The sequence below is a fragment of the Cotesia typhae genome, unplaced genomic scaffold, assembly GCF_013202065.1.
Source record: "Cotesia typhae breed Kobodo isofemale line unplaced genomic scaffold, CoteBio_Ctyphae scaffold_121, whole genome shotgun sequence".
Classification (NCBI taxonomy): domain Eukaryota; kingdom Metazoa; phylum Arthropoda; class Insecta; order Hymenoptera; family Braconidae; genus Cotesia; species Cotesia typhae.
This window is the reverse complement of record NW_027423773.1, coordinates 1,453,418-1,471,996: the sequence shown is the minus strand read 5'-3', so window position 1 is coordinate 1,471,996 and position 18,579 is coordinate 1,453,418. Positions and strand designations below refer to the sequence as shown.

The following is an 18,579-nucleotide window of genomic DNA, read 5'->3' as shown; positions in this document are numbered from 1 at the left end:
TTTTGAATTAACATTAAATAATTGAGCACGTTTGTACTCGGGCGTACTTATATATTGTCTACTTTTATTCAGCTCACTGAATTAAGTACGAGGAACAGGTCAAATTCGACGTATCAATGAATCGATTAACAAATAATTACTGTCATTTTAGTCATCACCATCACTCCCCCTTTTTTTTTTAGTATTGCTATTCCCCTTCTTCTTTGAAAATTTTTTTAAGTGTAGATAAATTTATTTAAGTGTAGATAAAATATCATAATTACACGGAAAGGACAAGATGACACTGGATATAATCTCAGATTACACTCAGTGATATCTGTGGTGAAAAAAAATTTCAGATAGTAGTTAGTATAATTCAGATTATACTGGGTAATATCCAGATTATATTGAGTGATATCTGGATTATATTCATTATAATCTAGATTATACTAGATGATATCTAGATTTTATTCATTATAATCGGGATTATAGTCATTATAATCTGAATTATACTCATTATAATCTGGATTATACTTTTCCAGATATTTTAAATTTAAAACCAAAATATCTTGAAGGAACTGAAAGGCTTATTGGATTAATCAACTATGACTGCGTTTATATCATAACTCCGAGATGAATCAAATGATACGCATACAAGACACAATGTTTATATATATATATATATATATATATATATATATATATATATATATATATATATATATATATATATATATAAAGAGAAAAGATACCTCCGGTATCGTAATACAATACTATTAGTTGAACTTGAGCTACTTATAAATGACCTTGCAAGGCGCACACGCGCACACGAAGGCGCGTTGCACCCTGACAAAGCTAAGTGAGAGTAAAATTGCACTTAAGACTTTGTTTAATGACCATTTCAATCATCCAATATCAAAATACTTAATTGTCACGCTGTTACGGAACATATTAATTGCTAATTGTTAAATCAACAAACAAATTTATCATTTTGAAGCAGTTTTTATCCCCACGGTTATAATTGCATGTTATTATACAAGAAGTCAAAATAAATCCACGGGAGGTCGCTGAAAGACGAATGTTTTCAACCCGATTTAAAAATAATATTTTCACAATACGAGAAACAAAATGACGGTCTAATTTTTAATAACTTATCTTCCATTTTTTCCTCCAGACTTCTCGCGTTAAAAGTCAATAAAAATAATTTATTTAAGCTCCCCATTAAACTTGATTCCCATTTTTATTTGGTCGTTAACTTCGCGCACATGGTGGCTGTCTATTTAAAATATTTAAAATTTTAGCATCTCTAACTATTATAAGAAAACGAACGCGTGTTAACTATCAGGGGGTCGAAGATTTAACCAGCTGTCCGGAAGTGTTATATTTCATGATTTCAACGTTGTCTTTCTAGTTCCTGTCTTAGAATAAATTTTTCTTTATTCAAATTTATTTTTTTTTTTTTTACGGCTGAAATAATTTATATAATTAGGAATTTTTTCTTTATTAACATGATAGAAATATTCATGTGACATACGAAAAATTCATTTATCATTAAAATTTATGTAATTTAATTTAATAATTACAAATTTATATAACAATTTTCTCATTCGAGGAATTTCAGATAATTTAAAAGTAAAACAGCGATATACAGTCGGTTTGTGATAAAAAAATTCGAGGAAATTTTTTTCAAATTTTGCTTTACATTTCGAAAGCAACATTACATTTATAGACGGTGTGGCTTAAATTGCCATAACTTTTTCAAAAATTGACTTATCGGGACGTTTTTTTTTTCAAAATTTTTTTTATTAAATCTTCTTTTCGGGAAAAAATAGAAAAAAATTATTCGAACCTATCTTCATCATTATTTTTTAGATTTTCCGAAAAAACTCTGAATTTCTCGATGATAAAAATTTTTAATTTCTTTTTTCTTTCTTTCATATGAAACTTTGACATTTTCTACAAATATCCTGAAAATTTCAGATTGGTGTTTTTTCGATTTCTATTTTTTTTTTCAATTGAAAAAAAAATTTTTTTCATGTCATAAATGAATTTTTCCTATGTCACATGGATATTTCTATCATTTTAATAAAGAAAAAATTCCCATGTTACCATTGTAAAAATTTCTATCAAAAAATTGGCATTAAAAAAAATTGTAAAAATTCCTATATTTTTTTCGCTGTGTTAATTTTTTTTCTAATAAAATCAAAAATAATTTGGTCATTAATCCAAACCTTTCTTATTCATAATCCATAAATCTCTGCAGTTACATAGTAACTGCAGATAGCTAGTTACTTTTAATTGTATAAAATAAAATAAATAAAAAGTTGTTATAGCAAGACCCATTGCCCTGGATAAGTCGACGTTACCGTAGGTCTGAAACTTGATGGCCTGTCTCTGTTATTTTCTTTCATTTCTTGCTGCTTGCACCCAGTCATACTCTCATACTCAAGTACAACAACTCATACAAGTACTAGCCACTACAATATACACAGTATATGTGAGTTTGTAAAAGTGCATGCATGAAGCTCATCGTTTCAACCGTGTCTTCGTCACGCACGTGTTCTCACCGCCCCTTTTGCCGTCGAGTGTTCTACTGTATAGTATATAGCTTTTTATTTTGCTATACTTTACTATACTTTGTTATATAGGGGCTGAGCAATAGAAAATTCAATCTACTTACATTCTGTCGATGTGTATTGCATATTGCATAGACATTTTATCTATATACAACGTCTTAGTATGCCTATGTAATATAATATAATATAATATAATATAATATAATAAATTGTTCAAGTTATGAAGAGTCATTGATGGGTATGTAACTAAACGAGATGAGAAGCATTATTCGTTGATGTAAAAAGAGGGTTTTAACTTAAAAATAACAAAAAGACCCTTTACATGTAATATTACCTTGAAATTTCTTGTTTCATTAACGGAACACTGATGGAAGAATTTATTTTTATTTAATAAGATTTTGTAATAGTTACTAAATCATTTATTAAAACCCATTTATTTCCACTAAATAAATATTTTGTAGTATTTTAAATAATTACTAGAATTCAAATTTGCGCGCGCATGCGCGCGCCTCAGTTTAGAGTTTGCATATATTTTCATGCTTATTATATATTTGACCAATCACGTTACGAATAGTTTGCTTACATGATATATTTTCATATTTTTCATCTAAATTATAAGAGTGGATTTATTGCTACTCAATAAATCGTTTATTGGTATTAAAAAAATTCATTTTAGCGTACAACTTAACTTTTTTACTCAAAATAAATCATTTTAACTAAAAACAAATATTTATTCCGATATAATAAAGCTTTGTTTATATTAAACTAATTTATTTAGTATAAAAAAATAATTAATTAAAATGTAACAAATAATATTAATAGGTAAAAAATTTTTTTTAGCTTTTAGTTTCTTATTTAACTCTCCAACACAACAGAAAATTTTTTAATTTAAGACTCCTTTGAACTTTTTTACATTTATATGTATATGTATATGTATATGTATATGTATACATACGTGTGTTTAAAAAGTAAAAGGAATATAACATAATATATATGTACAAAAGTAGAATGGTATATAGATATTCTCTCAGTATTATCGGGTAATTTACCCGTAACTTAGGGCTTCCTAAAAGGCGTTCAGCCGTGTGACCATTGATACACTCGGATTGAATTCTCTCAGGTTTAAGGCACGTGAGAAAATATATAATAACTATGTATTTTGCAATGGCTTATTGTATACGGAATTTTAAAAAGAACTATTGACTGTCAACGAATTATTTTATGTCGAGATTTATTACTTCAATATATCGCAATTTTGTTTATTTTATTTTTAGTACACACAACTTGCTTTTAAAATAACTTCCTTTGTAATGGATGTGACATAATGGATTTATAATACTACAGTAGGTAGTACTCCAGTTAATAAAAAGAAAAATATTCTTTGAACTAAAAATTTTCATTAAAGATTAAGAAAAAAAATTCTCTGGTTAATTATTTTAGCTGAAATATTGAAGATACAATATTGTTAAAATAAAAATTGTAGAAAATTTAATTCTCTACAAAAAAAAAGATAAATCAATAAATTTTTCGAAAATTTCCTCAAAAATATTATTAATTAATTTAAAAATGCATAAAAAAATTATTTCTACGTATTATTTTTTTATAGACCCTCTTTACACTAAAAGGGTACTTGGATCTCCTTAATAATTAAAAATAAATTAAAAAAAAAAATTAGTTTTAACAAATTCCGCTAGGTGGCTACGTCTCTCACAGTTAGAGTTTTAAAATCTGAGTATTTAAAGAGAAGTAGTTAAATTATGAAAATTTCCTGAAAATTTGTAAATTCAATCTACGTAGCCTAATAATTAATAAAAAAATTAAAAAACACGAATATTTAATTAAAAAATTATATTTTAAAATTGTAATTTTTAATTCTGAAAAATAACTAAATTAATAGAAATTTTTTATGCTTTTGTTACAGACGGTGACTATTGAATCGACAAAATCGATTAATTGGCGATGTGGCTCAGTGGCGAAACACGAGGAGGTGACAATTATTTCTGACCTTGCGTTCGTTGGATCCCGAATTGATGCTCGCGGATTCCACATTGGTGATTTTTTAATCACTCATTATAAATTACGCATAATAAATAATAATAATAATAATAATAATATTTACAATAAATATTAATTGCTATCGATCATTTAAGTAATCATTACTACTCATAATGATAATAATAATAAATACGGCTAAAATTACATCATATATAAATCAATAAAAGCATAAATATATATTATTATTATATTATACCTTCTACCTTGAGATAAAATACCTCGTACCTACAAGTACCTTCAAACATCTACCTTTCACAGCGCAATAGTGCCTGGGTTACTGAATAAAAAAAAAAATAAATAAATAAATAAATAAATAAAAAAATTTTTAATTTCTAAAGTTGAATTTCTGGCTTTCGGAAAAATTTTAATTCTAACATTTGCGTCTTTAAAAAAAAAAAAAAAAAAAAATTTACTATTGTGTAAATGTTAAGAGTATTAATTAGCAAAATAATAAACTATTTTATTCTCAAACAATTAATTGATCCAGGGCAGCCGAGTACCTGCAGACAAATATATTTATAACGAATCTAAACACTACTTGATATGGAATTATTATGATATTAATTGATATTAATTGATATTGATAGTGATATATTAGTAACAGTTTGATGCTTGAGGATTAATTCATGAACTAGTGGCTGAAAAGTTTGTTAATACTTGATCCTTGAGGATTTGTGAGCGAATTGTAGACTTTAGTGGTATTGATTTCAATTCTACGGATATTAATTATTATCATCCTTTCATTTTGGTGAGTAATATAAATAGATTATTCATTTTTATCATTGTAATTCTTTAATTAAAATTGCATTTAATTTTTTTTGAAGCACAATTTTTTTTTTTTTTTTTTTTTTTTTAGTAAAATTTATCAAAAATTTAATGATTTAAAAGAAAAAAATTTTATTAATGCCAATTTTTTGCAAAAATAGGAAAAATCCTTATGTTTTTTTCGCCGTTTACTTTAATATATTTTCTGTTTATTTTTTTAATTTAAAAACTAAGTTTAACTATGTTTTATAAATTTTATAATTTTAATATTTTAAATAGACTGTTTACTCCGCTTTTACACTGATATTACTCCGATTTAACACCGGTGTTATTTTATTTTAACACCGCTCCTTTAACAGTCTAGGAATAAATTATATTCTTTTCTCTCCATGTAATGTTGATGGTTAAAAAATATTTATTCCTCCCAAATAAATGATTAAAAATTTTTTTCTTCAATCTTAGTACTTAGTACTTCGTACTAAATCCTTCTATCAGTGTATCTCAAGTAAAACATAGAAAAATAACGAAAATTTATTACTTAAAAGCAAACATTTTTATCCTACTGCTATATTTTTTTCGTAAATCTCGAATCCGATTGTTGGCTCAAAGAAAACAGAATAAGAAGATTTAAAACAATTAATATTTTCTCCTCTCGAACGCCGTATTCAGTAAAATCTATAGACATTCTTGAAGTGAATGTACACACTGTAAATTTTGTTAGTCTCTCTCTATACACACATCATCCTGCAATGTATGTATACAGTGATAAACTTCTAACGGATGGAACGGCGTATCCACGATCGCTGTTAGTACGTGACGGATTCACAGTGTCTACGTTAACGAGTGGCACACGATTTGCATTTTAAAATGTCTCTTTGATTCTTAGAATTACAAAGCAAAAGTACAATTGATTTTTTTTCGTACAATGAATATCGGAAATTGTTTATTCATCAAAGATAAACAATTATTGTATAAAAATTGACGCATCTTTTGCATGCAAATTAATAAAAATTTTTTTAATTAGTTCTTTAATAAGTGTAGAATTTTTTAAGCTTTAATAATTGATAATAATTGAAGTGTTGCGTAAAAAAAAAAGTGAAAAAAAAAAAATTGGGAAATTGATTAGTTTTATCTAAAGAAATCAAAAGTCACGTTACTAAATCTCATGGAAATGAACTCCCAGTGTACCTCCATAAAAAGAAATCAAAGACACAAAGCCGTCCGAAAATCACAATCGGCTTCGGCGTATGATATTCCATAAAAGGTTCTCTTGGTACAAAAACAACTTACTAAAATAATAAAAACAGTTTTTAATTTTGAAATAAAATGGATTGAGAAAAATTGAATGCAACGAGTTGTCAGTTTTCAAGGGGAAAAAAAAAAAAAAAAAAAAAAAAAGAACTTTTAAGTTAAGCAGTGAGGGAGTATGCGTATTGATTTTCGCTCCGGCTTGTCTGGATGCAGTCTACATTTTTCCCTGCACTTTTTAATAGCAACAAAAATTGTTGACGCGTAAAAATATTTCTATGGAATTGACGGTAGTCTGGGAAAAGAATTTTTATTTCTTTTTTAATTATTTTCTAAATAATAAAAGTTTCTTCAATTAAAATAATTTGTAAGATTAATTTGAAAAAATTTTGAAGTAGAAAATTCTGTTATAGGAACTGTTTAAAAAAGTAATACATATTTTTAAAATGTCATTTCTTCTTTAAATAATTAATACTTCCTCATATGTATATATTTATACACTTTCCCTATAGCAAAGCATTTTGAACATTTGTTTTACGTAAATATAAAGAATAAAAATAATTTAATAGCTTGAGATTATAACTTGTCCTTAAGAGCGATTAGCTCGACGAATCATACATCCACGTCTACTTTTCACCTTAAGCTTGACACTAAGGGAGTTGTGAGTTTATGTCTTACATCCTACGTGTTACAGTCGTGATTTAATGACAGCATCTGTGAAGCTTAAATCATCATAAAAATTTTTTTTTAATAAACTTGGGAATTCAAAATATTTTTATACTTATTTTTTCAATTATTATTATTATTATTATTCTGCAGTAAAAAATTAAAAAAAATTTTAAGTAATAATTGTTTTAAATATTTGAATTTTGATTATAAAAATTAAACGGTTCAACAATAATAACAATAACTATTGACGTTTTTAAAGATATAAGATCATCCTGAAGTTACACTCATCAAGAGCTTTCATTTGAGTACCCACATGCATTTTTTATATATTTTTCATATATATATATAAAATATATGAAAAATTGATGTGGGTACTCAAATAAAAGGTCTCGATGAGTGTAATGTCGAGATGAGCTTATATCTTTAAAAAAGTCAATAGTTATCAAGATACTAGGACATTTTTAAATCATGTATCTAATGATAGAGCTTTTCTGAATGCAGCCTAAATATTTATCATAATAAATTGACTATCGAAAATTTTTTTTCATTTTCTTAACAATATAGATAATAATAATAATATTTTTGGAAAATATGTTTGTATTATTATTATTATTATTATTTTTTTTCAATTATTGGAATAGATGTATTGTATGTAATGAGAAAAAAATATTTTTTCGCCCACAAATGGCTAGATCATAAAACAATGCAACGTGTATAGTCTCTGAGTTTACATGTAGACTTTTAATAGCCTGTATGTTGATGCCAGACGCTTACGCTTCTACCTCGTCTTTTCTATATAATACCCGATACACCACTGTAACTATATGTACAGCGTGTAGTATATACCCTGCCATACATCAAATGCACGGTTGTCTTTATTCAAAATTATATATATTATTATACATACGTGTAAAAATACAACGAACGAGAAAAAACAGCTTGAAGATTAGCTGTCTATGTAGACTCTATACATTTAAGTCGATACGTCGACCCCGTGCCCATTTGGCTCCTTTTTAATCGCTGTGCATATATGTCTTGTGATTATTATAGTCATAAAACACTGACACATATGTGTTACCGTAAAAACTATAATGTTTTCTTTAAGACATTTTATGGTCCAAAAATTAATAATAAATTCAACTATTTATTTTATTTTTATGTTTCGACGGATGTAGTTTGATAACTTTTTTACTATAATTATTTTTTTTTAGAGTATACTCTGAGTATACTTCAAAAATGTCAATAGTTATAAAGATACTAGGACATTTCGTAAACATGTATCCAGAGATAGAACATTTTTGAATGCAGACTAAATACTTATCATAATAAATTGAATATCAAAATTTTTAATTATTTTCTTAATAATATATATATATATAATAATAAAAATAATAATAATAACTCTGTAAGTAGAATAGATAATATTTAAATATAATAAAATAGCGAACCAGTGACCGAGAGACAGGTTATCGAACGCTTTAAATATTATGCACATATATATCCATATACAACATGTCGCGGATTGTCAGCATGTGTGTACTGACCATTTCATACAATACACGTACATAAAAGTATGAAAGTACAAAAGTTGGACAGAAGCTTTGTCAACTAAAAGAAACCAGGAGTCGGCATGTCTATGCTCTATACGCCACCCTATTATCATATACATATAATAATGTCCGAGTCCGTAAATTGTCAAACTCTTATCACTATCTAAAAAGTGCTAAAGATGATAAAATTTAATTTCCAAAGTAGATTTTTTCTTGCATCATGTGTGTCTTTTCTGACATTATGGCAAAAAGTTACATAGGCTAGTACATATATGCATATATTATGGATTCTCTTATTTCCACCAACACAAGCTTTTTCGCGAATGCTTTGCTGGATGATATATAGAAGGCGTTTATTGATTTCACGGCATAAATAGAACGGTCTCTATTATTCAAGATGCGATGCGATCCCCTCGGCGCCGGTACACCACTATGAGAGACGTTTCTATCTGCTATGTACAATATAATGGACTAAATAATCCCCGAGCAACATTTTATTCCGTAATATCGGTTCCACACTTCCTTCATACTCTGACTTACACAGATATTCACCTACACACATTCATATTCAATGCATATATATTTATTTCCGATACTGTTTTTGTATTTCCTTCCTCTGATATCATGTCCCAGCTCTGTATACTCTGACAGTGCATTTCAATCTTATCTTTCACATTTAATCGGCAATAAATATATTTACTTTACTTTTTATCGCTATCAAAGATGTTTCTTTTGTTTGTGTGTTTATTTTAATGGAAATTTTGATTCATATCTCGTTAATCAGATAACATTTAGACCTTTAATTGACCACTAAAATTTTTGCATAAAAATTTTTTCACTGTAGATAAATTTACTTTAAAAAAATAATTTTATAGAGATTTCTTTAATTTCAATATATGATATTTTAGACAAAATTATTATATGACAGTTTTGACCATGTATTATTATTATTATTATTAAAAATTTTGTCTAGATGTACAGAAATAATTTGTACTACATACGAATGCGTATTATATATAAGTGTACAAAGAAAGCGTATGTGGGTAAAAGGGGACGTGCGTTATCCGCTTAGGGCAGGTCGTGGACGCGTCTCTAAATCACCGTGAGCCCGCAATTACCCGCCCGGAAATAGACGGCTGTCGAGGGATAAATAAACTCTGGAGTGCGTATAGTACAAGTCGTAAGTAGTGCGACACGTTTTTCTTCTCTTGTTAAAAGAAAAAAAAACAAACTTGAGTAAAGTAAAGTAAGTAAGTAAGTAAAAAAAATTAAAAAAACATTCAGACATTTTGCACTTGAAATATCTGCGACTCTTTTGAGCCACAAAAAGTTTTGAAATTTTTTTTTTATTTTTGTTTAAATTAAAAAAATGTAATAAATGAAAAAAAAAAAGTATTTAGGTAGCTAATGGGCTGTATATTGATATTGATGATAAAAATTATAATAAGACTGAAATTACGTGCCGTGTGTACAGTAATAAGTAATAGTAATAACGATCAATAGTACACGTACCTTATAGTGTACTATTCTCCACGGAGTAAGTTGTAGTCGATAATATAACCAAAGAAAATTATTTCCAAAGGTCACGAACGCTTTTTACACAGCAATCAATAACCCGCAACTGTAGATGTGGATGTATATTTATATCTTCATTTTTATTTAACAAATAGTTGAAGAAAATTGAAGTGCAAATGTAATTTGACTGCTTGGTTATACAAATGTAAGTTGTAAAAATTTTTAAAATTGAAAAATAAATTATCATTGAATTTTTAATAAAAAAATATTGATGATTCATCGACTGCACACAGTTCAATTGAAAGTAACCGTTGATTTTATTTGATTTGATTTGAAACCGAAGTTTTAAAAATTTGACTACTCCTTAAAGAGCTACATAGAAAAATTAATTATTGAATTTAATTTAGAAAATTAAAGAAAAATCCCTACAATAAAAATAAATGAGAGTGTGAAGTTAGTCAATAGTCGAAGCTCGCAAAAAAAAATGGGACTTGATTCCTTATTGGTCAAAATTAAGGCGCGCGCTATTCAAATTTCTAGTAAAATTAAATATTAGAATTGCGAGAAAATTTTTATAGAATTTTTTGTAGAGAGGATCTCCTTCTAGGTGTACTATATAGTGCAAATACTATTCTATCCACTTGTTATTTCTACACATACACCCTATTACTTAACTCCAATGAATTCCGTTGGCAAATTATTATTCTCCTGGTCACTCACATGCATAACAATAAAATACGAATAAATAAATGGCGAAGTAAAAAAAAAATAGTTAACGTTAAAAAATTACCAAGTAATAATACCTCAGTGAGCTGAGGAATAATTTTTAAGTATTCTCATGACTTCTTGACTTCATTTAAGTAAACAATAGAGAATAAAAAATGATAAGAGTTGTTATTTAGTTACGACTTTCTCTTTATATTATTATTTATTATATTACTGTGGTTATAGTTTAAAGTTAATTCTAAGGAGCTTGTTAATGCATATTATATTATGCAGCATCAATTTAAATCTCTCAACTCAAGTTTACTTAAAATTATTCGTTATTTTTATTACTAAAAACCTAATAATAGTTATAATAAAATTTTCTCAACGATTTACACGATTCTAATTAAATATAATCGTAATTGATTGTGATTATGGTCCTAAGGAGTTTACAGAGTACATCAAATTAAATATATAGAAAATTGCAATTTTCAAAAGTAAAAGTTAAATATTTTTTTTTTACCGTCAGTGTATTATATACTGAAATTTAGTCGTGGTGTAAGCTATATTCAGCGGCAAGTATCATGCAAAACTCCTCATATATACTGTGTAACTATATAACTCACGTGTAGAAGACACAAACTATAGATAGTAGACCGTAGACTGTACGACTATACGACTTGCATCCGATGAAATATTCAGTACTTCTTCCTTCAGAATTGCTGCGCTTTGCCAAATAAATCGTTGTCTGTCCTGAAAGATTGCCGAATGTATTTATATTTTACCACTATTAGTGTGCAATGTTAAGAAAAGCTCATCGCTTTATAATTTAACGCTTTTTAAAGAAGAAAAATTGACTTTATATTCTACAAAATTTTAGATATATTTTATTTGAGCAAGAAATTAAAAAAAAAATTTTTTTACCAAGTTTTTGGAAGTATTGTTTACATTTTTGTTAAAATTTGACTAGTTACTATGCAGAATAATAAACATTGTTATTTTCTTTTCTCTGCGTGAAATCTCCAAGTTTTATCTACAAAAAAAGGGAGGTTAAAACGAGACTGTACGATTTTATTTCACTAAATTACGATCTTTTTCGTGACGCAGGTTTTTTTTTGCCAGGCAATTAATGAAACACGAACTATTAACAAGCTGGCATAAAAAAAGGGAAATTAGTTTAAGTTAAACTTTCTGATAAAAGTATCCAAGCAGAGTTTTACGGTCTGAAGCATGAATTTTACCTATCTCTCAATAGAAACCGAAGTTAACCTTTTCATGTTATGTATTTTTCCATTAAAAAAAAAATTATAGAACTCACAACTGATAATTTGTTGGGTGATATTCTCCAGAAGAATTGCTTATTCAAATTCGTGCCAATATCTACAATTCCTTGATAGACATATCAAATTTCAGGGCAATAATTATCTTGAAAGTTTTAAAAATATTACGATAAATTTGTAATTCAATGATCTGTTTGGCATGCCAAAGTACTTACCGAAGACTCGAGAATCGACATGATCGTACATAATCGTAGACTTGAAACTCATGATCTGGCTGTCGTGAGACACGAATGTAACAGAGATGAAGAAGAAGAAGAAGAAGAAGAAGGGCGTGCACGCAGAAATTTCTCATCCGCATTCTCTCGAATAATTTTACTGACGCCAAGTATCAATTCTGTGCTGAGAAATCGGCTCAATGTTTCTCATATTCATCGTCAGAGCATCATCGATTTCAATAATTCATCTTTTTTAACGGCACAAGTATAAAAATATAGTAACTATTGATAAATACGCTAGTCGAAAAAATTCGAAATTTTTGGGTGATTTTCTACGAGCTGTAACTCTGAGGAAAATGATCGTACAAAAAAAACGACAAAAATTCGCATAATTAAGGATATTTGGATAACTTGGTATAACTTTGGATAAAATGGATGAACAAAGGATATCGTCGGTAATTTTTCAACCTCCAAGTGTCCCCTAAAATCCCTGAAAAATTCAAAGCGCTGGGATTTTTTTTTCATAGTGCCCCGAAGCTTCAAATTCTTTGTTTTTGCAAAAATCACCAGTATGAGCAATTTTTCAATTTTTATTCATTTCTTCAATGAAAAAAATTTTTTTTCTCAAAAATCTTTATTTTTCCAATTAAAGCGATTAAATTTTCAAAATATTTGAAAAAAAAAAAATTTCAATTTTTTTTTCGAAAATTTTTTTTTTTTTTTTTTTTTTTTCAAATATCCTGAAAAATCAATCTCTTTGATTGAAAAAATTACCTCGATTTTTTCTAACAAACTTCTTTCAAGTTTCTGACAAATTTATTTTTTTTTCCTTGGATTTGATACCCATACAAAGTTCGAAAACCGGCCCTCGGATGGCCCATCGACGGGCAAAGGATACTGATTGACGGCCGATCATTGGCGACTTTTAATGGCCCACGGACGGCTGAATGTCCAAATGATAACAACGGCCCATTAACGGCAGTTGATTATCTGCCGATTGTAAAAAAAGTTATCGGGCCGTTAATGGCTGATCATCGGCTGAGTATGTTAAAATAAAAAAAAAAAAAACTAAAAATTTAGCCGATATGCCGTAGAATTTTTTATTCCTATAATCGTATTGGCGTTATGAAGTCAAGTAGTAGAGAAGATGTAGAACAGGAGCGTCGATCTTAGTCGGATATTCCGAAAAAATTTTAAAGGTTAAGTCGAAATGGGAATCGAACCTGGTTCGTCTGCGTGAAAGTCTCGATCATTACCGGCTGCGCTGCATGCTGGAATCTAACTGAAAAATTCTACTTAGCTATTTGAATGATTGAAATATATTTTATTACTGCATATACAGATTATGAAATTTATTAGTACTCAATTTTGTCGATTTTTGTATAAAGTTTTTAAATGACTGAAGACGATTATTTTTTTTCATTCTAAATTTAATTTGCACCAAACCTATTTAGGCTAATCCCTTATTAGAAAAAGAGATTCAAAAAGATTACCTCAATGTAAAGTGTATATCTATGTAGTAGTAAAAATAAAATCTTTTTCAATTTTTTCAAACAATTTTAATCTTTTTAAATCTCTTTTTCTAATAAGGGACATTTGATCCTTCCAATAGTTATATGTTTGTTTCAAAAATTATGCCATCCTTTTCTCAAGTCAAACTTCGAAATCACATTTAAAATTTTTATTGTCTTGTTTTATTTGCTCATTATTTTTGTTTAGATCTACGATAATCTTGTATAAAAGTTTATATATTTTTTTTTATTTATTTATATAAGTTTATATATAACTTCTATTTGGATCAATAATAATCTTAAATAAACATTACAATATCTTTTTTAATTTTTTAAATATTATACTTCGCGTAATGCATCTCCGAAAACCCAAATTTGTGTTATTATAAAATAACAAATTGGCCAAGAACAGCCAGACTTTGGGCGATAAATGGATATTAATTGCAAAACATTAATGTCCGCAATAGACGGCGACCAGCGTTTAACCAAGTATGGCCCGTTGACATATCCCTATAACTGGCCAATCGTTGGCTGCCAGATATCGGCCGATGGTTGGGATTGTTTCCATTAACGGCAACTTTGTATGGGTATTCACACAGTGTACTCAATGTCACGTGTCCATAGAAGCGCTTTTTGTTAGAATAGTACAATCTCCATTCTTCATTGTATCATCTCTGTACATGCATATGTAAATAACAATATCATTGCTTTGGTAATGGCATCTTAAATTCAACACAATACGAAATACAAAATACAAAATACAAAATACAAAATACAAAATACAAAATACAAAATACAAAATATATCAGAATCGAGAGGTGGATGAATTTTACATTGGGGTCAAAATTGACACGTGGCACTTGCCGTGTTCTCAATATTCTTTCTGAAAGTTACTAAGCACAATATACATTAATGATTTCACTTTATCAACATACTAAAGTCCGCTCGTCAATATAAATTTTATACAAAAGGATCTATCGCGTCTCTTTATCTGCAGAACATCTGTAAAGTGCTCTCATCTCGGTTAGAATATCAATGTAAAACACAAAAAACGAGGAATGACGTTGAATTTAGTGAAGGAATTTGAATTTTTTCAACGAGATAAATTTTTTGTAATTTTCTAGTGATGTTTTGATAATTTTACAACAATAATCTACAGAGATCTAGCTACTGTAAATAAACTGAGCTCCGCTGCTGTATAATGACCCAAGAAAAATATAAAAAAATTTTTAGAAATCATAATTAATTAATTTTTTTAAAATTGTTTTTGATAATACAAAACTCCTTAACTTATTAAATTTTTGCCGTGTAATTACATTGAAATTGATAAAATATTCACCTAGGTTTGAGCGAATAATCCAGGATTTAAATTTAAGGATTAAAAATTTAAATATCACTCTGCGCTCATCTAAAATAAACGAACTCGACGTGAATCTAGTCAAAAGGAATGGCGCGAAATTTATAAATATTTTACAGATTATAAGAGCAGAATATTCATAAGTTCGGATAAATATTAAAGCTTAACTGCAAAAAAATATGCGACTTCGTATTTTGTAAGAATAATTGTTAAAATGTATAAATTGATGCAAAAAATATAAAAAAAAAATTTTTTCTTTCAAAAACAGGATTTGATGATTTTTGATTGATTTTTTTATAAAATAAAATAAAATTACAATGTTACTTATTACATCTATTTTAAAAGCATGGCGTGCAAGTTAAAACGCGGGACCAGGCGCGGTGAAATCGATTGTTCTTTTAGTATTTTCAGTGCATGCGCATTGCAACTGGGCCAGAGGAAAAACCACCCCCGCGTGGGTTGTATGTAGTCAGAGGGAGAATTGCCGGCGACGGTAAGACCATAAAGGGATGAATATATATATATATATACACTTAGCTGTGTTACATGTATTGAATGTAGATACTAGACTAAAACTACTACAGAAGAGACTTTAGCAGTGTGTGTGCTTATTTGTGAATGCCTTGCCACGGATAAAGGGGAAGACTGTGTACAGAGAGTGGAGGGGCTGAACTAGACGCGAGTTACGTGGGGTAGCTACCCTGTCAATGCACCACGACCTAATTCACGAAGCAAGGTTATAAAGTCAGACAATAGAATAATATTTGGTTATTTTTGGCATTTTTTATTTTAGATGGACACACGATCAAATTTACTTGATTTGGAATTTAAGGAAAGAGTTTTATTGGTGGAAAAATTTTTACAAGGATCAAAAAAAATTAAAAAATTTGTTTTAAGGACAAAAATTAATGTTGAATTTATTTTTTTGAGAAATTTGGAAAATTGGGCCTTATTCATTTTTTTGTATCGCCAAAATTTTTAGCCAAAATTTGGGATACAAAATTTTTAGCCAAAATTTTGGATAAAAAATTTTGGATACAAAATTTTGATTTTAATTCGAGGCAAACAATTTTTCCATGCAGCTCCTTAGAGATTATTCACAGCAAGATTAATAATGATTAAAAAAATCCCTTTTGGATTTTGAAATTTTTTTTTTTTAGAAAATTACAATAATGATTTTATTAATTGACAAATAATTTCTTTTAAATAGATATAGATAATTTACAACTAATTTTGAATTGAAATTACCGGTAAAATATTGAAGATTTCGTAGAAAATTTAATTATTTATAAAAAAGATCTTTACCAATTTTTCCGTATTTAAAATAGTTTACTAAAAATTAAAAAAAAAAAAAAAAATAGTATTCTCGTTTAGCTTCGGATAAAATAGTTGTATTACAGTACACCAGAAAAAATTAAATTACGGCTAAAATATGAAAGATGAAAAATTGATAAAAAAATTTTTTATCGGAAATTGAATTTTCTACAAAAATTTTCTAAAAAAATCCCCATCAATTTTAAGTCAACTTTCCTTCAAATAAAATTTAGCTAACAAAATCCGAAATTGAAAATGATAAATTTGGCATTAATTTGATTGTAAACGTCATAAAAAAATAAATTTATCGTTTGTAATAAATTCAAATTATTTTTTACAACCGAAAAAATGAATATTAATAATAATAATAATTTTCATCCCAAAAAACATGATAAATATATTTAAGAGACATGAATAAATTAAACGGCATTAATTTTGCTGTAAAAGATGGCAAGTGCAATGAAGAAAGAATAAAGAATAAAGAGTTGAGGAATGGAGAGGAGAAAAATTACTACCAACCGCTGACTTATAAACGTTAAATCACTTCGAAGCCTTATAAACATGCCAGGAATACTTATATACGATCCAACAAGCGAACATGGATAAATTTTTAAAAAATATTTTCTGTCCAAAAAAAAAAAATTATTTATTAATAAATAAAAAATGACCTTGAATTTTAGTTAAAAATGAATTTAAGAGTGTTTGGTCTTTTAAATTTTTCATAGCTTTTTTTTTAGTTTATTTTGCTATCTGTGTGTGTATGCTCGAGCAATAAAAGGTTAACGAGTAATAATAGAACGTTAGATATTAAAATAACTCAGCATGCAACAAAGCGTCGCTTATTGAACTTGATTGCGTGGCCAAGGATATCCACGTAATTGATCAACTACTACTCGCTAATGATTAAAGATAGTACCCTCTGTAGTTTGTACGTCCTTAATAGAGTCATAAAGATAAAAAGTCTCGGTTATTTTTATTTATTCGGAAGAAAATCTCCGTCATTAAATCAATCTCTTCGAATTAAAGAGATCCAAGTACCCTCCTAGTGTAAAAAAAGCCAATAAAAAAATAATATGTAGAAATAATTTTGTTATGCATCTTAAAATTGATTTTTAAACTCTAACTGCGAGAGGCGTAGCCACCTAGCGGATTTTTTTAAAACTAACTTTTTAAAAAAATTTATTTTTAATTTTTAAGCGGATTTAAATACGCTCCTAGTGTAAAGTATGTCTAAAAAAAAAGAATACGTAATTTTTAAATTAATTAATAACATTTTTGAGGAAATTTATGAAAAATTTATTCATTAAATAATTATTAAAATTTAATTGACTAATAAAAAAAAATTATATCCCGTTCCAGATGCCATAAGGGCGTTTACCGGCAAAAGGTCCCCGTAAAAAGCGATAAGGGCGTATTAAAAAAAATTTTAATATTTTTTCCAAGTCCAAAAAAAATTTTTTTTCAAACTAAAAATTTTTTTTGGACTTAGAAAAAATAATAGAATTTTTTTTATACGCCCTTATGGCGCCCGGGACCCATTGGATGCCATAAGGGCGTATAAAAAAATTTTTTTCCGGGAATCTACATATTTTTGTATAAAACTTGAAGAAATGTAAAAAAAAATTTTCTCCAAACTAAAAAAATTTTTAGGACTTTTTTTTTTACAAATATTTTTTCATTATATTTTGTACCTATGAATAGATTCATAAATTTGTTTTGTTCAAAATAATTGCTTCATATCAAAATTTTAGATTTTATAATAATAATAATAATAATTATTATTATTATTATTATTATTATTATTAATTATTATTATTGTTATTATTAAGTACATTTCGAT

General features: G+C 27.5%; 1 long non-coding RNA gene across 1 annotated transcript in view; it reads right to left on the bottom strand.

Annotated features, from left to right (window-relative positions):
• LOC141533862 (uncharacterized) overlaps positions 1 to 18,579 on the bottom strand; it is a 65,013-nt gene that overhangs the window by 13,634 nt on the left and 32,800 nt on the right. Inside the window, exon 3 of the long non-coding RNA XR_012480352.1 lies at positions 11,689 to 11,815. This is a non-coding gene — a long non-coding RNA (uncharacterized LOC141533862). The remainder of the gene's footprint in view (positions 1 to 11,688; positions 11,816 to 18,579) is intronic.